At 42.3% G+C, this 25,430-nt stretch overlaps 1 long non-coding RNA gene across 4 annotated transcripts in view; it reads left to right on the forward strand.

The window, feature by feature from the left end:
- The first annotated feature begins 9,059 nt into the window (after positions 1-9,059).
- Positions 9,060-25,430, forward strand: part of LOC113610926 (uncharacterized) — an 83,905-nt gene continuing 67,534 nt past the window's right edge. For 2 of the 4 annotated variants that reach the window (XR_003429296.1, XR_003429295.1), the window contains exons 1-4: positions 9,062-9,280; positions 11,693-11,732; positions 15,123-15,256; positions 18,684-18,759. This is a non-coding gene — a long non-coding RNA (uncharacterized LOC113610926). Of the gene's footprint in view, positions 9,281-11,692; positions 11,733-15,122; positions 15,257-18,683; positions 18,760-25,430 lie in introns of all 4 variants that reach the window. The other 2 variants (XR_003429293.1, XR_003429294.1) reach the window with 2 other exon arrangements.

Raw genomic sequence — 25,430 nt, forward strand, 5'->3', positions numbered from 1 at the left:
AAAATCACCCTTTTGTCTTGTCAGAAGAAACTGGCCTCCGAGTACCCTTCTGCATTACGTCTCTCTCCTTCCTGGCACTCTTTTCCCTTGGTTTCCATGAGACCCTCTCTCACGATTCCCCCCTCCCTGACCTTCTTGGTGCCCCATTCTGAGTCTCCTTTGCTGAATCTTCTCCTTCTTCCTGATCCTTCCATAATAGTAATCAAAATCATCACAACTGTGATTTATTAAGAGCTTACTGAGTACCAGGCGCCCTGTACCAAGTCCTTTAAACACATTAGCTCCTTTAAGCCTCATATCAACTCCATAAAATAGGTATTACTATTAGCACATGTTTCAGATGAGGAAACACTCCGCAAAGTTAAGAAACCTGCCTAGGGGCATGCAGCTAGTTAGTGGTGGAGCCAGAGGTCACTCTCCCAGGTGAGAAGGCTATGCTTCTTACACGTCTTAGCTCTCCTGTGTTCACAGCACCCTACGATGTAGGTGTTATTATCTGCATATGAAGTATGAGGAAACTGAGGTTTGTAACTTCAGGATAAGACCTGTCTTCCCCAGGTGCCCAGTGTATGAGTGATTGGCATAGGGCTGGTCCATTGTAGGCTCTCAAGAAATGGTAGCTATTATTACTCGGCTAGAATGCATTATTCTGCTACAGAAGGAAGCACGGGGAAAATTAAATGCAGTCCATGCTACGCAGGCAGTGCTGATTCAGTGTTAATCTGACACCATGGCAGTTGGGCTCCAGGAGCTAGGCTGAACCTGGCCCCTGACAGGTACAAGAGTGGATTCAGAAATGCCTGAGCGTTTTAGTGATGGTGATGATGGTGGTAATGATGATGATGACGATGATGATGATGATTGATGATGGGGTGATAAGGGAACACTTACTGAATGCCGAGGTGGATTTCTCCTACTTTTGGTGTCCCCAGAGGAGGTCTCCTTCCCCCACATGTCAGAGGCACTCCTATCCTTTCAGACAGGTCAAGACCAGCCAAGTCTTCCCCCACTCAAACAACTCCCCTGAGCAGCAGATGGGAGCTAGGGGTCAGGGGAGCTGATCCCAGAGGGTCACACAGGCTCCCCAGTGCGTGGCTGGAAGGAGACATGACTGAGGTCTGAGGAGTTCTTTACGATCCAGGTAACCCGCCAATCCTGTCACTACCAGGGATCTCAGGGACAGGATAAAAGGGGGCACAGGGAGTGGGGCTGGGTTTCCCACTGCATCTGACAGGGTGTAATGGTCTCCAGCTGCAGCATCTCATCTCAGATCAGAGGTCACAGTTTACCATGGCCTCTCACAACTGCTCTTTCAGATATGTACCACACTCACGATCCCCACTTTACAGACCAGCATGTTGACACACACATGGTTATAGGACCTTGCCTAAGATCAGACAGCTAGTAAAAGTTGGAGCTGGAACTGAACATCAGATTTGCCCCTCCCCAGAGACTGTAGTCTTTACCACTGTGTTGTAAAGTCATTCCTAAGGTAACAGGTACAAGACATCTGATCATTCTATTGGCTGCATCCTGGGTATGGATTTCTGAATTGTCACACTCACACCCTAAGCATAGTAGGATGGCCTTGGTCTCATTTCTTTTATTGAACAAGGCAGAAAAAGTTATCATTTTAGGAAACTTCCATCTCAGAGCCTGAAACCATCTTCTCCTCATATTTATTTTTATATCCAATTTCTGGGATAAGATACTAAAAATAACAAATTGTTGGTAAGGACGTGGGCTAGAGTTTCTCTCCCACACTGCTGGCAGGACTGAGAATTGACACATTCTTTCTACAAGGCCAAGGGGAAAATGTATCAAAGGTTGAATGTGAAAACCCTGAATCCAGCAGTTTAACTTCCCGAAATTGAGGCTAAGAAAGTAACTGAACAAGTGTAAAAATTCTTATGAACAAAGATGTTTATTCTAGCTTTTAATTTTTTTGTAATAGTGGAAAACTGGAAACAACTTGAAAGACCACGAGTAAAGTTTGGCTGAATAAATTAGGCTCCGCACTTGGAATGGAATGCTATGCTTTTAAAACTCTGGGAGTGCTTTCAGATCATTGGGCCCAACCAGACAAATGAAGAGTGGTCCCTCTAGAAAGGGGCTTAGAAGACCACCTGTCCACCAGGGCTTATGTGTTATCTGTGACTCCCAATGTGCTGTGTCTATCAGCCTGGTCCTCCCCTTCATCTGGCAAAACTCTTGTCAAATTTCTAGTATCATCTCCCCTGGCACTCCTTCGGGACAGCTTTCTCTGACTCCACTAAAGGTCATTCCTTACAGCTTAGGTAGTACTTTGTATTGTAACTGCTTGTCTAATTATCTGTCCTCCCCAGGAGGCTTATAACCCCTGTGCAGAGCACAGGAAGTTTTCAATACCTTGGTACAGAATCCAGGCACACTCTCACTACACGTGTTTGCCCTGGCTATTGTAACTCTTCCTCTAGATATCCCTGTGCCTTGACTCCCCACCATGTTCAAGTATTTGCTCAAATGGCACCTCCTCCTGAACAGCCCATTTAAAACTGCGCACCTGCACCCCCCAAAATAAAATACTTAGGAATAAACCTGACCAAGGAGGTGAAAGACATACGTTGAGAACTATAAAACATTAATAAAGGAAACTGAAGATGATTCAAAGAAATGGAAAGATATCCCATGCTCTTGGACTGGAAGAATGAATATTGTTAAAAAGGCCATACTACCCAAAGCAATCTACAGATTTAATGCAATCCCTATAAAATTACCCATGACATTCTTCACAGAAGTAAGACAAGTAATCCTAAAATTTATATGGAACCACAAAAGACCCAGAATTGCCAAAGCAATCCTGAAGGAAAAGAATAAAGCAGGAGGCATAACCCTCCCAGACTTGAGACAATACTACAAAGCTACAGTAATCAAAACACTGTGGTACTGGCACAAAAACAGACATATGGATCAGTGGAACAGAATAGAGAGCTCAGAAATAAACCCACACACCTACAGTCAATTAACCTTTTGACAAAGAAGGCAAGAATATACAATGGGAAAAAGACAGTCTCTTCAGCAAGTGGTGTTGGGAAAGTTGGACAGCCACATGTAAATCAATGAAGTTAGAACACACCCTCTCATCATACACAAAAATACACTCAAAATGGCTTAAAGACTACGTAAGATATGACCTAAGTGTCCATCAACAGATGAATGGATAAAGAAGATGTGGCACATATATACAATGGAATATTACTCAGCCATAAAAAGAAACGAGATTGAGTTATTTGTAGTGAGGTGGATGGACCTAGAGTCTGTCATACAGAGTGAAGTAAGTCAGAAAGGGAAAAACAAATACCGTATGCTAACACATATATATGGAATCTAAGAAAAAAAAATGTCATGAAGAACCTAGGGGTAAGACGGGAATAAAGACACAGACCTACTAGAGAATGGACTTGAGGATATGGGGAGGGGGAAGGGTAAGCTGTGACAAAGTGAGAGAGTGGCATGGATATATATACACTACCGAACATAAAATAGATAGCTAGGGGGAAGCAGCCGCATAGCACAGGGAAATCAGCTCAGTGCTTTGTGTCCACCTAGAGGGGTGGGATAGGGAGGGTGGGAGGAAGGGAGACGCAAGAGGGAAGCGACATGGGAACATATGTATATGTATAACTGATTCACTTTGTTATAAAGCAGAAACTAACACACCATTGTAAAGCAATTATACTCCAATAAAGATGTTAAAAAATTAAAAAATAAAACTCCTAGAAGAAATCATAGGCAAAACATTCTCTGACATAAATCGTACCAATGTTTCCTTAGGTCAGTCTCCCAAGGCAATAGAAATAAAAACAAAAATAAACAAATGGGACCTAATCAAACTTACAAGCTCTGCACAGCAAAGGAAACCATAAGCAAAACAAAAAGACAACCTACAGAATGGGAAAAAATATTTGCAAATGATGCAACCGATGAGGGCTTAATTTCCAAAGTATACAAACAGCTCATACAACTCAACAAAAACAAAAAAACAAACAAAAAAATGGGCAGAAGACCTAAATAGACATTTCTCCAAAAAAAAAAAAATACAAATGGCCAATAGGCGCATGAAAAGCTGCTCAACATCACTAATCATTAGAGAAATGCAAATCAAAACTACAGTGAGGTACCACCTCACACCACTCAGAATGGTCATCATTAAAAAATCTACAAATAACAAATGCTGGAGAGAGTGTGGCAAAAAGGGAACCCTCCTACATTGTTGGTGGGAATGTGAGTTGGTACAGCCACTATGGAAAACAGTATGAAGCTTCCTCAGAAAACTAAAAATAGAATTACCATATGATCCAGCAATCCCACTCCTGGGCATATATCCAGACAAAACTCTAATCCAATAGCCAAGACATGGAAACAACCTAAATGTTCATCGACATGATGATGAATGGATAAAGAAGATGTGGTAATATATATACAGTGAAATATTACTCAGTCATAAAAAAGAATTAAATATTGCCATTTGAAGCAACATGGATACAACTAGAGATTATCATACTAAGTGAAGTAAGTCAGAAAGAGAAAGACAAATACCATATGATATCACTTATATGTGGAATCTAAATATGACACAAATGAACCTATCTATGAAACAGAAAGAGATGCATGGACATAGAGAACAGACTGATGGTTGCCAAGAGGGAGGTGTTTGGGGAGGGATGGAGTGGGAGGTTGGGGTTAGCAGATGTAAGCTATTATATATGGAATGGATCAACAACAAGGTCCTAATGTATAGCCCAGGGAACTATATTTAGTATCCTTTGATAAACCATAATGGAAAAGAATATATAAAAAAGAATTGTATATAACTGAATCACTTTGCTGTGCAGCAGAAATTAACACAACACTGTAAATCAACTATACTTCAATTAAAAAAAATAAATAGAACTGCACACCTGGACCAGCATTCTCATTTCCCTTTCCCTGCTGTTTGCCCATCACATGCCTCTCTTCTAGCATACTACATAATTTACTGATTTATTATGTTAATCGTTTATTCCCGCCTCTCCCCACTAGACTATAAACATTTTAGTCTGCTTAGTTCACTGGTGTATCCTCAGCTCCTAGAACACTGCCTGGAACATAAGCTGGATCTCAATAAATGTTTGTGGCTAGAATGAATGAAGTGCCTGTCACACAGTAGGTACTCAGCGAATGGCAACCTTTATTATTGCTCCTTTCCTGGAACAAATTTTACTGGAGGGGAGTCAGTCAAGGAGAGAACAGTGTACACTGCTGAACCACCACCCATCTAGTTGAGATCAGAAACCTGGGAGACTTTCTAGATCAATTGCTTGTTTCTCACTCTCCCAGGTTGTCACTTATTAGTTGGACCATTCACTCCTAGCATGGCAGAAAGTGAGAGATGGGTTTCTTTGTGGCTACATACATGTCACATCATCAGACCTTAGGTTTAGGTGTTTCAAAGTCCCAATCACTCCATGTGCATTTGTAAATATTAAAGATAACTGCCCTGTAAAATATGAATGTTTTGGGTAGTGTTTGCTCTTTCCCTTTTATTAAAGGATAATTAAGAATAATAATTATGTGGTGCAGCCACTATGGAAAACGGTATGGAGGTTCCTTAAAAAACTCAAAATAGAGCTACCATATGATCCAGCAATCCCACTCCTGGGCATGTATCCAGAAAAGAGGAAAACTCTAATTCAAAAAGATACATGCACCCCAATGTTTATAGTAGCACTGTTTACAATAGTCAAGACATGGAAACAACCCAAGTGCCCATCAACAGATGACTGATTTAAGAAGATGTGGTATATATATACACATACAATGGGATATTACTCAGCCATAAAAACAGATGAAATATTGCCATTTGCAGCAACATGGATGGACCTAGAGAATATCATACGAAGTGAGGTCAGACAAAGACAAATACTACACGATATCACTTATATGTGGAATCTAAAAAATAGTACAAATAGTACTTATTTACAAAACGGAAACAGACTCACCGACATAAAAACAAACTTATGGTTACCAAAGGGGAAAGGGAGGGGGGAGGAATAAATTAGGAGTATGGGATCAACAGATACAAACTACTACACATAAAATAGATAAGCAACAAGGATTTACTGTGTAACACAGGGAACTATATTCAATATCTTGTGATAACCTATAATGGAAAATAATCTGAAAAATATATATGTAACTGAGTCACTTTGCTGTACACTTGAAACTAACACAATATTGTAAATCAACTATACTTCAATAAAAATATGTAAGACTTGCATGCATAATAAATAAATAACCTAAGATGTAAAAAAAGAGTAAAATAATGAATATTATTTTCATTCGCTATGTGTTGAACATGTCAATAATATAGTAAGAATTATTAACCCCATTTTAGAGGCGATAAATGGGTCTCAGCAAGAGACAGCAACAGGATTAAGGTGTCATATGCCAGTAAACAGATGGTAAGTCTGGCACCAAAGCCTATGAACTTTCCATCATATATCTGAAGTAGAAGTGTTGACATTAATGAGAAAAACTGTATCACAGTGGAAGATCAGTTATTGGGGCGGGGGTACCAGGCAGATATGAACATCTGATCAATTTCCTGTTCATCAAGCACAGGTTAAAGCTGTTTGAAAATCTGTAAGTAAAAGAACTTAAATTTTACTAGAGGGAACATGATGGAGGTTGATTTTAAATATCCTGAATGGACCAAGATCTAATTTAGCTCAGGGAAACATAATTGAAAATAGAATGTCTTCAGTATCACTGATCTCTGAAACTCAAGAAATGACACATAAACTTTTTCTTTCTCTGTCTGCCAGAATGCTTGGTAAAACTATTTTATTCACCAAATAATTTTAGAGTTGTTATAAAAGTATTTAGAATGTCACAAAACTATACAAAATATTTTACATGGTTAATATTTAAATAGCCATAAAAGTATACAGGAAGAAAAAATAAACCATAGGTGAATACTGAACATTGTGGCATATTTCTTTTAAATCCTTTTTCTAACTTTGTGGGTGTAGATATATGTACAATTTATTGAGTAAATTTTGTTCTTTTTCTGTTAATAAGTGCAATAATTTCAAAAGTAGAAAATAAAGATTGGCAAAAAGAGAAGTAAGGGGGTGGTAAAGCCTGAGCAAATATAAAAACACCCCCCCCCCCGCCAAATACAAGAAATAAACACTGTGCTGTTACTGGCTGACAAATAATGATCATTAATTGTAGTAAGTATGATTATTTTCATAGACAAAGCAAAAGAATTGGTGGAAACGTTTCTGAAAATAAAATGAGGGACGTTAATGTAAAATCTGAAAGGCTTAGGAAAAGAAAATGATAAAACTCTTTTTACCATTAGAAGATACGAATGAAAGGAGAGAACTGAAGCTCAGCTAGAGGATGGTGGGTGAGCGTGGTGGATGTAGAGGAAGACATTGTCATAAAATCACCCAGGCCCCAGCCACATCACAGGCTGACCTCACAATTACAATGCAGGGATCCTCTGCCCCACTTGGCTTACTATTAAGTGCAGTAGCTCATCAGAATAAAACAAGAGTGGTGAGAGCCACGGCAGGGGTGAGCCAGGGGACAGTCAGAACACAGAGGAGGGCCCTATAATCCGCGGGGTCAGGCTTCTCACAGGGGGTCATGTGCAGGCTGTAGGACTAGTATCCTCAGCAACTGGGAGCTCCAAGGGATCAGAGCTCTAACCAATGTGAAACCTACGTACCTTACCATTGTGGTCAGAGAGCCCCAAGCTGGAGGTCCAAGAGGCGGGAGGAGCACACTGTTTCCAAGTTGAAGGTCTTGAGCTGTGGTGCTGAGGTCTCAGGGGCACTGGATGTCAGTGGGGACTTCAAAACCGTCAAGTGCTGGCTCCCCAAATATCACCAATGCACCTGTTGATAGGACAATGCTGAATTTATCACTTACCTCTGTAAGGGAGAACCCTCACCTCGCAAAGCTTTGCCAGTGTTTCAGGGAGGAAGGAAAGGGCAGAATTTATTGAGAAATGAAAGCATGGTTTAAGGCAGAGGGTCTTTCAGCTCTGGGGCTTGATTAGGATTGGGTAAGGATCATGATACCAACAGTCTGGGACTGGTGGAAGCTGCAAGGGGAGGATTTTGAGGAGAGGGACTTAAAGAATTTCAGAGAGCAAACTGTTGCTGCTTTCCATTGAAGAGTTGATGGATCTTTGGGGACGTTGCTGTAGTGAAGAAACTATTTGCCTGGACAGAGGAGTCCTGGAAAAGTAATGCCAGCGAAGACAGTGGACTAGCAAGACACATTTATGTACATAGTATGGCGTGCTTTTGTTTCTGTGTCCAGGCTGAGTGTGCGGATGGACTGTTTCCTCATATACAAAACATTTTTATGAATAATTCACCTTAGGTATGCGTTTGTTTGGTAGTGTCAAAATCCTTTCGTTTCTCTGAATCTCGAGGAAAGATAATACTCTTATCCTGAGAAACAACTAAATGGCTAGCTTTAACAGTCTGGTAAACCCTTTGGGTGGATTATTTTATTTAATCCTCACAAACACCTTGTGAAGTTGGTACTATTATTATCCCTATTTTATAAGAGGAGGAAACTGAGGCTCAGGGAGGTAATAATTAGCTCATATCGATGCGGCTACAAATGCATTTTTTCGGAACGTCAACAAAAACCATCTTCAACAAAGCTTCCTTATTCTGTTCCGTTTTTGCAGAAGGGAGCTGGCATCCAGGTTCGAGATAATTATTTGACCATTCTGTCCTCTTTGGGGTCCTTCTCCCTTTGGGGAGAAAGGAGGAAGGGGTGGAGGCCGCCTCCACCTACTCCACTTTGGATCTGGGTCAGCTGCCCTCGGAATCGCGGCTTCGCCCTGGGCCAGCGGCGCGGCCACTTCCGCCGCAGATGCCTCCGCCTCTGCCTGGGCTGCCCCGCGGACCGGAAGCCACTCGCCAGTCCACGCATGCTCCGACTAGCTGGTGATAACAGCGCCGGTTTTGCCCGCTTCCGGCTACCAGGGGGCGCCAAGACATAATCGCGCGTGCGGGGAGGGGTGGCGGTCACGTGGTCAGGGAGCCGAGCGCTGGGGCGTAGGGGACCGCGGCTTGGAACTCCGGACGGCTGCAAGCCTGCTCAGGCTGCTTGTCTTCATCGCCTTCTTTCGCTGTGCGCGGACCACACGGTGGAACTGTAGCGGCGAAAGCGACTGAGGTCTGGGCGCAATTATCTGTAACCTCCTGGCGACCCTGCAAGAAGACGCGTGAGTTTCCCGGGCACCAGGAGGCCCTGGGAGGAGACACCTCACCCTTACTTTGTGGCAGTTTTTGCCCATTCCGCAACGCAAAGAAGGAGGGACTCGGTCCCAGCCTTTCCCCTAGCTCGGAGAGGTGCTGTTCCATCCCCTGGCACGTCCCCCATCGCCCTTAGATAGGTGTGCTTTCCTCTGGAGTATCCAGTGGGGCGGGTCTGGAGGGGAGGAGTTAGTATCTATCAGCTGTTCTGGCAGGACATCCTTGCCTAGTAAGCACTGACCAAATTGCCAAAAAAAATACCCAAACACACAAGCAAAAACCACTAACATTTTCACAGATATGCTGTAATAGAATAATTCACCTGGTTGTGAACAAGGCTTGAGAGTTTCAAGAAGTGAATTTGTTACCTGACTACAGTTTATTGCTTGGAGTAGGGGCCTGGCGCACTCACACTTAAACTGGCAGACCACAGATTGTCCAGATTACACACTGGGATCACCCAACCGGAAACGCATTGTACACCTCATCACGCAATATTCAGAGAGGCTGACTTTGATGTTTCTGTCAGCACAGCCCCAAACCCCAACCGACAAAACTGCCTCAGAAACTTCATTTACCACAGTTCTTACCAGGTCTTGTCATGGAGGAAAAAAGTTAATTTAGAGAGAAACTAAATAATGTAATAGATTGAGGGATTTTTTTTTAAAAAGAGCCTTTATACTTTGCATACCATTAAATCCAATCATTTTACATGTACACTTGTTTTTACTAAACTTATGGAGTTGTGTAACCATCACCAGAATCCAGTTTTAGAGCATTTTTATCACCCCTCCCCAAATTCCCAAAAGACTGTAGTTAATCTCTCCTCCTACCTCTAGTCCTAAGCAACCATGTAACTGCCCTGTGTCTCTATAGTTGCTTTTTCTGAACAGTTCATGTGAATGGAATTTTACAATATGTGGTCTTTTGTGAATGGCTTCTTTCACTCAGCATGATGTTTTCCAGGTTCATCCATGCTGTAGCATGTATCAGTACCTCATTGCTTTTTTTTTTTTACATCTTTATTGGAGTATAATTGCTTTACAATGGTGTTAGTTTCTGCTTTATAACAAAGTGAATCAGTTATACGTATACATTATGTTCCCATATCTCCTACCTCCTGCATCTCCCTCCCTCCCACCCTCCCTATCCCACCCCTCCAGGTGGTCACAAAGCACCGAGATGATCTCCCTGTGCTATGCGGCTGCCTCCCACTAGCTATCTATCTTATGTTTGGTAGTGTATATATGTCCATGCCACACTCTCTCGCCTCATCACAGCTTACCCTTCCCCCTCCCCATATCCTCAAGTCCATTCTCTAGTAGGTCTGTGTCTTTATTCCTGTCTTACCCCTAGGTTCTTCATGACATTTTTTTCCTTAAATTCCATATGTATGTGTTAGCATACGGTACCTGTCTCTCTCTTTCTGACTTACTTCACTCTGTATGACAGACTCCAGGTCCATCCACCTCATTACAAATAGCTCAATTTCGTTTCTTTTTATGGCTGAGTAATATTCCATTGTATATATGTGTGCATGGCGGAATAACATTCCATGGAATGGGTATACCACATTTATTTATCCATCTATCGGTTGATGGACATTTATTTCCACTTTTTGGTTATCATGGGTAATCCTATTGTGAACATTTGTGAGGACATATGTTTTCAATTCTCTTGATTTCACTGCCCTGCTCAGGTGCTGCCATAGTGCCCTTGGCAGACCTCTGTCATAACACTTAACACACTGCCCTGTAAGCTTGGGTTCATTCTCTGTCTCTACACTGGAAAGGGCAAGGACCATGTTCACTTGTTCCCTGGTCTAGGAGTGGGATTTCTGGGTCATAAGGTGACTGCATGTTTAACTTCTTTAGGAACATCCAGACTGTTTTCTAAAGTGGCTGTACCATTTAATATTCCCGTCGGTAAATGTATGAAGGTTCCAATTTCTCCACATACTCACCAACACTTGTTTTGTCTTTTTGTTTGGTATCTCATTGTGATGTTAATTTGCCCAGACTGAGTGGTATTTAGCTAGTTTCACTTCACTTTAATGGATACCTATTTTAATATTTTAATCTAGGAGCTGAAATGAATAATACATGGTCCCTCCTTGCAAGGAGCTCATATATAGTCCCTTCAGGGAGACAGGTAGAGAAACAGATAATTACAGTACAGTGTGTTAAGTGTTCTGATGGAGCTGAGCAAGGGATGCTCTGGGGAGCAGAGAAGAGGGACACCTAACCTAGTCTGGGGGGGGGAGGATGGAGGAAAGTATTCTTTTCTAAATTGAAGTATAGTTGATTTACAATATTATGTTAGTTTCAGGTGTACAGCAAGGTGATTCAGTTATATATTTTTCAAATTCTTTTCCAATATAGGTTATTACAAGATACTGAATATAGTTCCCTGCTCTATACAGTAAGTCCTTATTGTTTATCTATTTTATAGGTAGTAGTATGTATCTGTTAATGCCATATTCCTAATTTACCCCTCCCCTCACTTTCCCCTTTGGTAACCATAAGCTTGTTTTCTATGTCTGTGAGTCTGTTTCTGTTTTGTATCATTTGTATCATTGTTTTTAGATTTCATATATGTGATATCATGTAATATTTGTCTTTCTCTGTTTGACTTACTTCACTTAGTATGGTATTCTCTAGGTCCATTCATGTTGCTGCAAATGGCAATGTTTCATTCTTTCTTATGGCTGAGTAATATTCCATTGTATATATGTACCACATCTTCTTTATCCATTCATCTGTCGGTGGACATTTAGGTTGCTTCCATTTCTTGGCTATTGTCTATTGTAAATAGTGCTACTATAAACATTGACGTGCATGTATCTTTTCGAATTATGTTTTTTTCCAGATATATGCCCAGGAGTGGGATTGCTGGATCATATGGTAAATCTAGTTTTAGTTTTTAAAGGAACCTCCAGACTGTTTTCCATAGTGGCTGCACCAATTTACATTCCCACCAACAGTGCAAGAGAGTTCCCTTTTCTCCACACCCTCTCCAGCATTTATTATTTGTAGATTTTTTGATGATGGCCATTCTGACCGGTGTGAGGTGATAGCTCTTTGTAGTTTTGATTTGTGTTTCTCTGATAATTAGCGATGTGGAGCATCTTTTCATGTGCCTGTTGGCCATCTGTATGTCTTCTTTGGAGAAATGTCTATTTAGGTCTTCTGCCCATTTTTTTGATTGGGTTGTTTGTTTTTTTGATACTGAGTTGTATGAGCTGTTTGTGTATTTTGGAAATTAATCCTTTGTTTGCAAATATTTTCTCCCAGTCCGTAGATTGTCTTTTTTGTTTTGTTATGGTTTCCTTTGCTGTGCAAAAGCTTGTAAGTTTGATTAGATCCCATTTGTTTATTTTTGCTTTTATGTCTTTTGCCTTGGGAGACTGAATTATGAAAATATTGCTATGATTTATGTCAGAAAATGTTTTACCTATGTTCTCTTCTAGGAGTTTATGGTGTCATATCTTATATTTAAGCCTTTAAGCCATTTTGAGTTTGTTTTTGTGTATAGGAAAGTATTAAAAAGGCCTTTTCTAGAAGGCGCTTTAATGTGCCTTGGTTTTCTTTTGTGTATTTCTATCAAAATTACACATGTACATAGTTTTAAAAAGTCAAATACTTCTACAAGGTTGGTTATTTTTAAAAAGAGGAGTCCCCAGCTTTCCTCCCCATTCCCTGCTTCCCCCAAACCAATAGTTTCTGTTCTTTTAACTCTTTGGATATTTACCTCTATATCTTTAAATAGCATAGCATATTTTTATTTTAGAAGAAAAATTATCAACCTTGACATAGGCCAAACAATCACCATCCTCACTTGCAGTGATTTCTCAATTAGTCAGCCCCATTTAATATTTTTATTTATTTATTTATGTATTTATCTATTTTTGGCTGCATTGGGTCTTCGATGCTTCGCGCGGGCTTTCTCCAGTTGCAGCGGGGGGGGCTGCTCTTCATTGCAGTGCACGGGCTTCTCACTGCAGTGGCTTCTCTTGTTGCGGAGCATGGGCTCTAGGCGCGCAGGCTTCAGTAGTTGTGGCACCCGGGCTCAGCAGTTGTGGCTTACGGGCTCTAGAGTGCAGGCTCAGTAGTTGTGGCGCAGGGGCTTAGCTGCTCCGTGGCATGTGGGATCCTCCCGGACCAGGGCTGGAACACGTGTCCCCTGCATTGGCAGGCGGATTCTTTTTTTTTTTTTTGCAGTACGCGGGCCTCTCACTGTTGTGGCCTCTGCCGTTGTGGAGCGCAGGCTCAGCAGCCATGGCTCACGGGCCCAGCCGCTCCGCGGCATGTGGGATCTTCCCGGACCGGGGCACGAACCCGTGTCCCCTGCATCGGCAGGCGGACTCTCAACCACTGCGCCACCAGGGAAGCCCGGCAGGCGGTTTCTTAACCACTGCGCCACCAGGGAAGTCCCAGCCCCATTTAATATTATCACATGGTTAATCGTGAAAGCCACAGTCACAGTGCAACCTACCTTACCATTTAAATGAAAGAAGACAGTCATTACCAACAGTTAGGTACCAGAGTAACGGAAGTAAGACAAGATATACATTTTAAAGGAGCAGCCAAGGAGTTGTTTTCCTCATTGGTATTTTCATACCATATAACTTCAATAAGCCAGAACCCAATTACAACCGTCAATTAGGAAGAATGTTATTTTCATTCAGACTTTCAAAGAAAAAGCCAAATCACAGACAAGCAGCATAGTATAGGACAGAGGTTGGCACACTATGACCTGGCAGCTAAGAATGTTTTTTCAGATGAACATTTACAATCAGTTTGATGATAGGGAACACTAAGTTTCAACCACAATAAAACAAAATATTATTCTTCAATTCCATTTTTTCATTAGTAGACCTGTATTACAAAACCGTATAATCAATTATTATTATATTTTGAGTTTCATCAGTAAAGAATTTATGGAAATTTTTTTCTGTCATTATATAAGTACCTACGTAATATCCTCGATTTTGCTTCTTGGCCCATATAGCCTAAAATATTTACTATCTGTCCTTCACAGAAAAAGTTTGCCAACTCCTGGTTTAACAGAAGAAACCGAGAAATTGTCATGTACTTGCTGGGTGACCTTGGGAAGTCACTTTACTTCTCTGGCCTTGATTTTTATTATCTATAAAGTGAAGATAAAGGGTATGGGTGGTTGAGATAAGCTCGAGGGCGAAAGCCCCCCATCTCCTAAGTGTTTTATTAATTACTTAATTACGCAAATATTTGATCTACTCCTGTGTACCGAGAACTGTTAAAGGCATTGAGGATACATTGGGAAACAAAATTCCTGTCCTGAAAAAAGGATACTGTTCTAAATGAAAAGAGACTTAGCTTGCAATGTGTGATCTGAGGTTGGATCTTAATTTGAACAGACTAGTTTTATAGGACATTTTGGGGAAAAGTAAGCGGATATGAATATGGATGGGTCTTAGATGAGATGAAAACTTCTTAACGTGGAATGGTGGAGCTCGTTAGTTGAGAAAAAGCATTATGCACACGCATTACCTCATTTTGGTAGGAAGTACATATACATATTATATATACTTAGAAAAAGATCTGGAAGGATATATACTAAGCTGTTAACAGTGGTAATTTCTGGGTGGTAGAAATGTAATGTTTCTATTAATTTTTGTTTTCTAATTTTCCACAATGAACAAACATACACTGCTTTTGTAAAAATAAGAGATTCTTTCTAATTTAAAAAGTAATCTCTCTCTTCGTGGAGCTTACACGCTAGTGCCTCTTATAAGTATTAATATTGCCAAATCTGTCACTTTTTTTCCAGGGGAACACAAGTAAGAATGGAGGGTGCTCTTCCCCCCGCCCCACCCCGAAGGTAACAAAGGATCAAGGTTTTCTCCGTGAAATAGCCGCAGAATGTAAACTGAGGCTGCTGGCATTTCCCTGAGAGTTTTACTGGTAAGTAGAGCTTTCTTACACTCAAGGCTTTAGGATGGGGTGGGATTTTTGAAGGGTGGCTGGCATTTAAAAAGGAGGACTAGAGAGGCAAACGTTGGCAGTGTCCAGCTAAGCAGCGTGTCTAATCTGATAGCGGAGACAGGTTTTATCTCCTCCATTGATGGACACATCAGGCTACAAAAGCCTGATGTGATCAAGCATTTGAATCATGTAACTACTACTCCTCTTATTCTTATTTTAGGCCAGGGCTCTAGAAACCCTGACGTCTATTGTTGTAAATAAAGTCTTATTGGAACACAGCCATACTTCTTTGTTTACTTATTGTCTATCATTGCTTTTGCCCCGCAGTGGCAGAGTTGAGTAATTGTGACAGATGTGAGTATATGACCCACAAAATCAAAAAATTTACTGTCTGGCCCTTTAAAAGGAAGAGTTTGTGGATCCCTGTTCTAGGCTCACCAGAAAACTGTCTTAGTAGGCAAGCCTGTGGGGAAAGAATGCCCACTTTACTGTTAAATTAATAAATTGATGTTGTAATCTATAAACTTCATTCTCTTCTGAGATTTATTAGCATGTGTCAGTATTCCCAATTTCAGATGACTCTAAGTTACTTACAAGATTGGAATTCTTTTCTTAAATTGAAATATAGTTGACATGCAATATTATGTTAGTTTCAGTTGTACCGTAGAGTGACTTGACATTTGCATACATTATGAAATGATCACCATGATAAGTCTAGTAACTATCTGTTCCCATACAAAGTTATTACATATTACGGGCCATATTCCTTATGCTGTATATTACATCCCTGTGACTTATTTATTTTATAACCGGAGGCTTGTTCCTCTTTATTCCCGTCTCCTGTTTTGCTCCCACCACCCTCCTCCCCTTTGGTAACTACCTGTTTGTTTTCTGTATCTGTGAGTCTGTTTTCATTTTGTTTGTTAGATTCTACACGTAAGTGAGATCATACAGTATTTGTCTTTCTCTGTCAGATTTATTTCACTTAGCATAATATTCTCTAGGTCCATCCACGTTGCTGCAAATGGCAGAACTTCATTCTTTTTTATGGCTGAGTAACACTCCAGTGTGTGTGTGTGTGTGTGTGTGTGTGTGTGTGTGTGTGTGTCTGTTTTTGTATACACCACATCTTCTTTATCCATTCTTCTGTCGATGGACACTTAGATTGCTTCCATATCTTTTTTTTTTTTTTTTGGCGGTATGCAGGCCTCTCACTGTTGTGGCCTCTCCCATTGCGGAGCACAGGCTCCGGACGCACAGGATCCGGACACACAGGCTCAGAGGCCATGGCTTACGGGCCTAGCCGCTCCGCGGCATGTGGTATCCTCCCGCACCGGGGCACGAACGCATGTCCCCTGCATCGGCAGGCGGACTCTCAACCACTGCGCCACCAGGGAAGCCCTGCTTCCATATCTTGGCTATTGTAAATGCTGCAATGAACATGGGCGTGCATATATCTTTTCAAATTAGAGTTTTTGTTTTCTTCACATAAACACCCAGAAGTGAAATTGCTGGATCATATGGCAGTTCTATTTTTAATTTTTAAGGCACCTCCATACTGTTTCCATAGTGGCTGCACCAGTTTCCAATCCCACTCAACAGCACAAGAGGGTTGCCTTTTCTCCACAAAATGGACAAAAGTATGATGAAAAACAGTATACGTGTTTATAGTCTCAAAGTATCTCCCCACAAAATGCTTATTTGTTACAAAGGGCAAAATAGTAACTTCACTGGGGAGAAACCTGGCAGACACCACATTAACCAAATGATCAGAGTTAACATCAATAGTTGTGGAACAAACTGATACCATGTGCCTCTTGGTAGGATGCACTGAGAAGGACACAACATCACATCTGTAGTATTCTTGCCAAAACAAATAATCTAAATTGAGTCACGAGGAACCATCAGACAAACCCAAAATTGAAACCAGTCGTATTTTTCAAAAGTGTCATGGTAATGAAAGACCAAAAAAAAAAGAAAAGAAAAGAAAGAAAGACTAGTGAACTCTGCCAGATTAAAGGAGCTGAAGGAGACAGGTGTGATCCTAGACTAGAAAAAGGACAGTGTTGGGGCAACTGGAGAAAATCAGATAGTCTGTTGATTAGGTTATAGTGTTGTATGAATGTTCATTTCCTGATTTATAATATTGTACTGTGGTTATGGAAGATGTTAACATTTGGAGAATCTGAGTGAAAGGTATATGAGAATTCTTTGTGCTATTGTGCCCCTTTTTTCATTGTCTGTACTTCCAAAATGAAAAGTTGAAAATGAAGCATGAGGGACTTCCCTGGTGGTCCAGTGGCTAAGACTCTGCACTTCCAATGCAGGGGGCCCGGGTGTGATCCCTGGTCAGGGAACTAGATCCCCCAGGCCACAACTAAGAGTTCGCTTGCCTCAACTACAGATCCCACACGCAGCAATGAAGATGCCACGTGCCACAACTAAGACCTGGCACAGCAAAATAAATAAATAATAAATAAAAATAAATTTAAAAAAAAGAAAATGAAACGTGAGTTATTTACCTCACCCCCAAATATCCCTAGGTTGATCTGACTGCCGTGTGCAGCGTGGCTTACAGAGGGGCCAGACTATAAGTGGGGGGACCAGTCAGGAGACTGTGGCACTAGACCAGGGGAGAGATGATGGTGGCTCAGACTAGGGGGATGGCAGTGGAAATTGGGAGGGGTGGATGGATTCAGCATGCATTTTGGCATCTCCACAGGAAGGACATTGCACAGGAGGGAATAGAAGGGAGACCAGCCTCATTTGAAAAGGATGTTCTCTGCACATTACCTTCAGATAAAATATAGAACAGAATAGACCCTGCATGTCTATGTGGACTTTTTCATTAGTTTTGTGGATTCTAAATCCTCTAGTATGGAAGCTAGACCATTTATCATGGAGATTGTATTTTATCTTCTTTTTCCTCTATAGTTTTTTTTTTTTTTTTTTTGTGCGGTACGCGGGCCTCTCACTGTTGTGGCCTCTCCCATTGCGGAGCACAAGCTCCGGACGCGCAGGCTCAGTGGCCATGGCTCACGGGCCCAGCCGCTCCGCGGCATGTGGGATCTTCCCGGACTGGGGCACGAACCCGTGTCCCCTGCATCGGCCGGCGGACTCTCAACCACTGCGCCACCAGGGAAGCCCCTCCTCTGTAGTTTTTAATAGTGTTCCTCTCACCCAAGGGAAAACAAGGAAAGGAGCTTTCTTTGGTTCCCTCCTGTGTCTACCTCTGCCAAGGAGTTTTCTCTTGAGAATCCCTCTCTGCTCTTTTTACGAAAGAGTTTGAATTCTGTGTTGTCACTCAAATTGTGACCTCTACAGGGTCCCGTTGGTCAATTTGGGTTTCCACATGATGTGCCCTTCCCTACATTTACGCTCAATAAAAATTTGTCTGTTTTTCAAGGCTCAGCTCAAGAACCACCTCCTCCAAGTTGTCTTCCTGGATTTACTCAGCCTAAAGTAATCCTTCTTTTTCCTAGGTAAGTCATAGCTCTTAGTTTATTCCTTTTATTTAGCCCCCATTCACTCTTTCACAGTTATACTCATTGCTTTGTACTTATTTGTTTATTTTGTTTGTTTGTTTGCTTTGGCTGAGTGGCATGTGGGATCTTAGTTCCCTGACCAGGGATTGAACCTGTGCCTCCTGTAGAGGAATCGTGGAGTCTTAACCACTGGACCACCAGGGAAGCCCCTGTACTTATTTGTATTCATGACTTACCTCCTCTACCAGATTTTAAATTCCTTGAGGGAAGGTACTTAGGTTGTTCAACTTTAAATGAATTATTTTCTTTCTCATCATCAGATGCAAAAGATGTTCAACAGTAAAATAAGTTGACAAGTTCCCCCATGTACCTTGAATCTAATCTTTAGTTTCTCTTGTTTCTAGTAAGGACTTTTCCTGTGAAATGCTGGAGTCACTCCTTTGTCTCCAGCGATCTCCTTTGTAACTTAAAGCCTGTTTTCTATGATTTTCTTTGCCATTCCTTTGATGGGGCTGCTCCCACCAGGGGGAGCTCCTTACTATAGCTAGGTCAATTTTTTTTTTCTTTAGAGGCAAAAGAAAGGAGACTTCATCAGGCAAAATATCAAAGCAATGGGAAAACAAATAATAGGAAGTAAGAACTGCACATAGGTCTCTTGGGACTTGACTTGGTCTCAGTACCAGTTGACCCAAATGCCATTTCACTTGTTATATTGGGTTCTGGTATGATTCTGGCCCATGTGTGAAGATTTCCCTCTTCCCAATCTTTTATTTCTTCTACAGATATATACTGAGCATATGCTTTGTGTCAGGTATTGTTATAGATGCTGAGGCTTCATCTGTGAACAAGACCGACCAAGTCTCTGACCTCATGGAGCTTATTTCATATGTGGGCAACAGATAATAAGTAAGTTAGATAGATAATAATATGTAGTATATTAGATAGGGATAAGTGCTAAAAAGAACAAATAATGCAAGGTCTTGAAGGCCATTGTAAGAAGTTTGATTTTTACTATGAGTGAGATGGGAAGCAGTGGGGGATTTTGAGTAAGAATGGTGTGATCTGACATGTTTTAAAAGGATCACTCTTGTTTTTTGGATAATACGTTATGTTTAAGGGGATAAGCTTGGGCCAGGCTGGTAACTGGAATTTGGGAGAAGTTGTTGGATTTGGGGGTATATCTTGAAGGTAGAGCCAATTGGATTTGCTAACAGATCAGATGTGGGATGTGAATGAGGAATCAAGGAAAACAGGGTCACCATGTTACATAACACCAATAGCATTGCATAAAATGTGGCTCGTGCCCTCTGGAGTTGTATAACACAGTGTTTCTGTTCGAGACGATGCCAAGGTTTTCATCCTGAGCAGCTGGAACGATGGAGTTGCCACTAACTGCAGTGATAAAGACTGTGGGTAGACAAGGTTGGGAGTATATTGGAAGTTGACTTTGGGATATGTTGAATTTCAGATGCCAGTTAGACATCTAAGTCTAACTTAGATGAGGAGTGAGCTGTGGGATGTATGAGCCTGGCACTCACAGGCATGGTTAGGGCTGGAGATAAACATTCTTGAGTCATAGGCATCTAGATAGTATTTAAAGCTGTGAGACGGATGAAATCACTGGGAGTGAGGATAGTTAAGAGAAGGGGACCATGGACCCCGCCCTGGGGCACTCCCACAGCCAGAGGTTTGGAAGACAATGAGGAACCTGCAAAGGAGACTGACAAGGAGTGGCCAGGAAGATGGAAGGAAAACCCGAAGAGAATGGTGCCCCGGAAGCCACGTGAAGAAGGTGCTTCTGGGAAGGGGGGATGATCAGCTGTGAGAAGTGCTTCTGGTTGGCCGAGCAAGATGAGGACCGAGAATATTCAGTGGACTCTAGCAACATAGAGGTCAGGAGTGGCCCGGATAAAAGCCTTTTCAGTGGACAAAAGCTTGATTGGAGTGGGTTCAAGGGAGAAGGGGAAGAGAAAAATTGTACACAGGGAATATAGACAAATCTTTTGAAGAGTTTTGCTGTCAAGAAGAGGAGGGAGATGAGGCAGTAACTGGAATGGTGTGTGGGAGAGGGGGTCAAAAGAAGGTATCAGAATGGGAGAAATAGAGCCCAGAGGTAAACCCACGCACCTACGGTCAATTAATCTACGACAAAGGGGGGCAAGAATATACGATGGGGAAAAGACAGTCTCTTCAGCAAGTGGTGCTGGGAAAGCTGGACAGCCACATGTAAACCAATCAAGTTAGAACACTCCCTCACACCATCCACAAAAATAAACTCAGAATGGGAGAAATAATGGAACGTTTGCCCCAGGAGTACTCACTGGTCGTTGGAGTTCACTAGTCCGTAGTCACGTGCATTTCTGGGCATAGTAGCCAGTAATCGTCAGAGAAGCTAGATGTTGAGGGAGGGGAAGTTGCCAGTAGGTTTGACTGGAACAAACTCTAAGGAAACCCGTGGGCAGCCTTTACTAAAACTGGACTCAGACCCTCTGCAGTTAGGGAAAGGGAGAGTATCTCCACGTGTGGAAATGGCTGGGGCCATGAGCTCTAGCCATCCCCCTTGTCCACTGGGTGATTCCAGCCTCCTTTGCCAACCTTGAAGGATCTGGCCTCAGTTACACTGAAGACAGCCTGTAGATCCGCTTCCGGAAACATTATTATCTCTTATTATCTAGAGAAGGGAGAGGAAAAGAAATTTCTGTAGATACTGTGAGCATGACAAAACCCTAGGTAGAGTTTGAACCAAGTGGGAAAAGTGACATAAAAATTCAGGTCACAGTTCCGCGAATGACATCCCTGTTCCTTGGCAGGAAGTGGCCTCAGAAGCCATTGTCGCTCCATGCTTGCTTCCTAGCTCTGTGTGTTAGTGGTGATGGCTTTGAAAACACATACAAGTTTTACTGCTCCATGTCCTGTTTTTATTTGAACTTGTTTCCGATTCTCATGTCTTCAAGGCCCAGCTCAAGTGTCACTTGTTCTGCAGAGCCTTCTGTGAGCCCCGTCGCAGGCAAAACGAACCATTTCCTTCCCTGAGTTTCGATACCACTTTTTCTCTTTCTCTCTTCTCGCACATGTTACACTGAGTTGTGTGTGGTTGTAAACAGAAAAGGCGGCAGAGTGTAGTGGATAAGAGCACGGGCTCTGGAGCTAGGCTGCTTGGGTTTAAATAGTGCTTCTTGCAAATTGCTTAATCTCCTTGTGCCTCAGTTTCTCACCTGTCTTATCTCAATATAAAATAATAGTAGCAGTAGTGCCCTCATAGGGATTTTGTAAAGAGGAAAGAATATGTGTGAAGTACTTAGAACAGTGCCCAGCATGTAGTAAGTGCTCAATAAGCTTTCGTTATTTGTCTCTCTTCTCCTTGAGGAATAAGATGATGCCCTTATGTTAGCACTGGGCTTGGCACAGAGTGCTAGGTGCCTAACACATTTTTGTGTGACTAAACCAGCTTCATGTTTAACGGTTTCATATGTGTATAGCCCTTTCATCAGCTCGCTTATTTATTGCTGTGTACTGCTCCATGTAGCGGTTAAGAATGAAGGTTCTAGGGCCTGATGGCCTAGTTTGTGTCATTGCTTAGCCACTTATTAGCTTCTTAACCCCTCAATGCCTCAGCTTCTTCATCTGGAAAATGAGAAAAAATATAGGACGTTAAACACGGTTACTGAACATTTGGATATTAACTATATTTATTGTTAATCTTATCATTAATTAAATGATTTAATAAACACGTACCACGTTCCGTGGACTGTGCTAGACAATAGAGATGCAGAGGGGAGTACGGCTTGGTTCCTGCTCTAAGAAAACCTCTCAGCTAGTGAAGGCAACAAGTCAGTATGTATAGAGCCTGGCAGAGGAAGGGAGCAATGAGGGGAAATGGGAGGGCAGTAAGGTTTTCTAGAGCAGGTACATCCTGAGCTTTGCATCTGTGGGTTGAGGATCCTGGAATAAGAATGCCAAATGGGTATCAAAATCCCTTTTGTGGTTCATCAGAAATGAGTTTTATAACAGATTTCTCCCATCAATTTCTTTAACAAGACCCCTTAACGAGAGGCTCCACCGTGTATTTGGAAACCTAGAGAAACCATTCTGGGCCAACAACAACGTATCATCAGGCCAACCTAAGTGTACCAAAAATGGTTTTGAACAGTTTTCCTCGAGCAAAACTCCTCTTTCCTTTTGCAGTTAAGCCAGAGAGCCCTCGCAGGCAGAAGACCGCATTCCAGGTGCCTCTGTCCTGCCCTCTCGCTCCCTCCCAGTGAATTTTCTGAAAAGGTTGGCATTTATCTTCCCTTCCTCACCCCAACAATCAGGTGAGAGGGAAAGCAGAGAGCGGCGTGTTTTCTAGGAAAAGATCAGGACCCCTTTCTAACTCACACTTGTAATAGGGACCTCGCTGAGATGGTGGGATGGGGCTGTCTGTATTTGCATTCTTGAGATCAAGGTCAGAGTATGGGTAGATGAAAACCTTTGTCTTTTGTCTCTTAGAAAACCAATAAAGCCAGTGAAGCTTGTCTATATTCCCCAAATAGTTCATAAGAACAATAGAATTCAGAGTTCCTGGTGTTCCTCTGGAGCTGATTTTGGCAAGTGATAAGCAGCTTGTAAAAGGGCTTATTATTGAGTAGAGTTTTGGCCGCCTGACTTTTAAGGTTGGTTATTTATTTTGCATGTTGTATAACAGGAGCATTGGGCAATGCTCAGAAGAGGCCTTCTGGGTCAGAGAGTAAGTACTTCTCTGACCATCCCCTCCCGCCAGAAGATTCCGGGTGCGGAGCACGGGCCCAGGCCGTGGCTTTTGTGCAGCCCCTAACCACCAGACAGTCCTTCTCTTAGGGGTTGAATACATGAACATTTCCATCCAGTCCCAGCCCGAGAAAAATATATGTGTGTAATTTCTGAAACTTACACTGATAATGTGACTGCCTTTGAAAGACGTGTTTCTAAAGACACGTTTTGGTCACGTACAACAAGTAGTCATATACGGGGTCCTTGTCATCTGAGTAGGTAGGTGCTCTGAAAGGTAGGGCTTTCAGCAGCTTGTGAATAGCGCCCAGCCGGAAGCATCCCCAGCCCTTTGAGTTCAAGCTCTAAAGCGATGTGCCTTCTGCCTCATGCTGGCCTTGCTGGCTCTCCAAGAGAGATCCAGACGTTTTAGAGACAATGAGTGAGGGAAGCTCCTCTTTTTTCCTATTCCAAACTTGAAAAGTGAATTGAACCAGGGCCCTCACGAAACTGAGATGGTCTCGACAGAGAGAAACTTACTGGTGGCTCTTTTTTCACTTTTCTCTTGTTTGATTTTTATGGGAACCTGAATTTATGAGGAACTTCTGTTTATAGAGGCTATAAGCCAGCACTTGTGTCCAGTGGTGTTAGTCAAATGGGAAACAGCAGGAGGTTATAGGTGCCTGGGAAGAGATTTCATGAGCCATTGAATGAGTTTTGGATGCTTTATGATATTTTGAAGACACGTGTCTTGGGAAAGGTGGCCTTTACACTTGAAGTTACTGTTTTAGGCTGAACCATCCTCCCTCAGAGACAATGTTTTGTTGAAGAAAGTCTTGGAAAACATGTGAGATCCAATCATCCTCTTAGAGTTTGTGAGTAAGTGGGACTAGGTTAAACTTAGTGCACTAAAGTCTCTGGCATTGGGGATGGGCCGCTACTTTGGCTCCTGTATTAGTCAGGATAGGGTACACTCTGACGCAGTAACAAATAAACAACACAGGATTATTTGTTGCTCACGTAAATAAGGTTTGATGCAGACTGGTTGGCTCTCTTTAATCTTGTTGCAATGCCATCTGGCACACGTGACCTCCAGGGGCATCATGGCAGAGGAAGAGACAGCTGGAAACCCGTATGCCTTAGCTGTCTCATCCCAGCCCTGACACACATCACTTCACATATTTCAGTGGCAGGAACCAATCACTTCGCCCCAGTCTAACTGCAGGGGGTACGTAGAAGCATACTTGGTGTATTTGGTGGCTGTTAACAGTCTCTGCTACATCCCCTGGGTACCAACTGACCCTTAACTTCCCATCCCACTCTCAGGGAATGTATGAGTGATGCTGATTTTCTAATTCTGTAACAGCCTGGACTGTGAAGACCAAACCAGCTCTCCAACCTGACAGACAGCGCTTGTTTTATCTAAGGAAAGGGGACAGGACGGGCAGCGCTCACCTGTCTGACAGGTACAGTCCTTTTCCTTGTCCTCCCTCGTCGCTCACCATGAAGCACACATTCTCACTTCTGCTCTGTCCTGAGAGTCACACTCATATGAACAGAAGAATTGCCCCCAGGTCAGACACCTTTGTCACTCTAGTCCCAGGTTCCAGGTCTGACTGAAGCTGAGGGAGTGTTTGATGAGAAAGTGCAAGAGTTGTGTTTATGAAGTTCTCACAAGGTTGGGGCAGGCTGTCCATGTCTCTAGTGGGCCTACTGCCCCAGGGTTGAGTCACCATAAATTAATTTACGGCAAACCCTCTGACAAGATTGAGGGAGCAGAATTCCCCCAGTGTCCAGGAGTATCACTGAGATAGGGAACTCACTCCCCTCCCAAAGCCAAGTTTTCCACAGTTCAGATGGTCCTTCTCCCAGGAGGAGGATGACCAGTGGAGCCATTTCCAGATTTCTCACTAGAAGTGAGGACCAAATTCCCAGAAGGGACC

The sequence above is a fragment of the Aethalodelphis obliquidens genome, unplaced genomic scaffold (genome assembly GCF_003676395.1).
Source record: "Aethalodelphis obliquidens isolate GAN/ISIS:26980383/991018 unplaced genomic scaffold, ASM367639v1 scaffold66, whole genome shotgun sequence".
Lineage (NCBI taxonomy): Eukaryota > Metazoa > Chordata > Mammalia > Artiodactyla > Delphinidae > Aethalodelphis > Aethalodelphis obliquidens.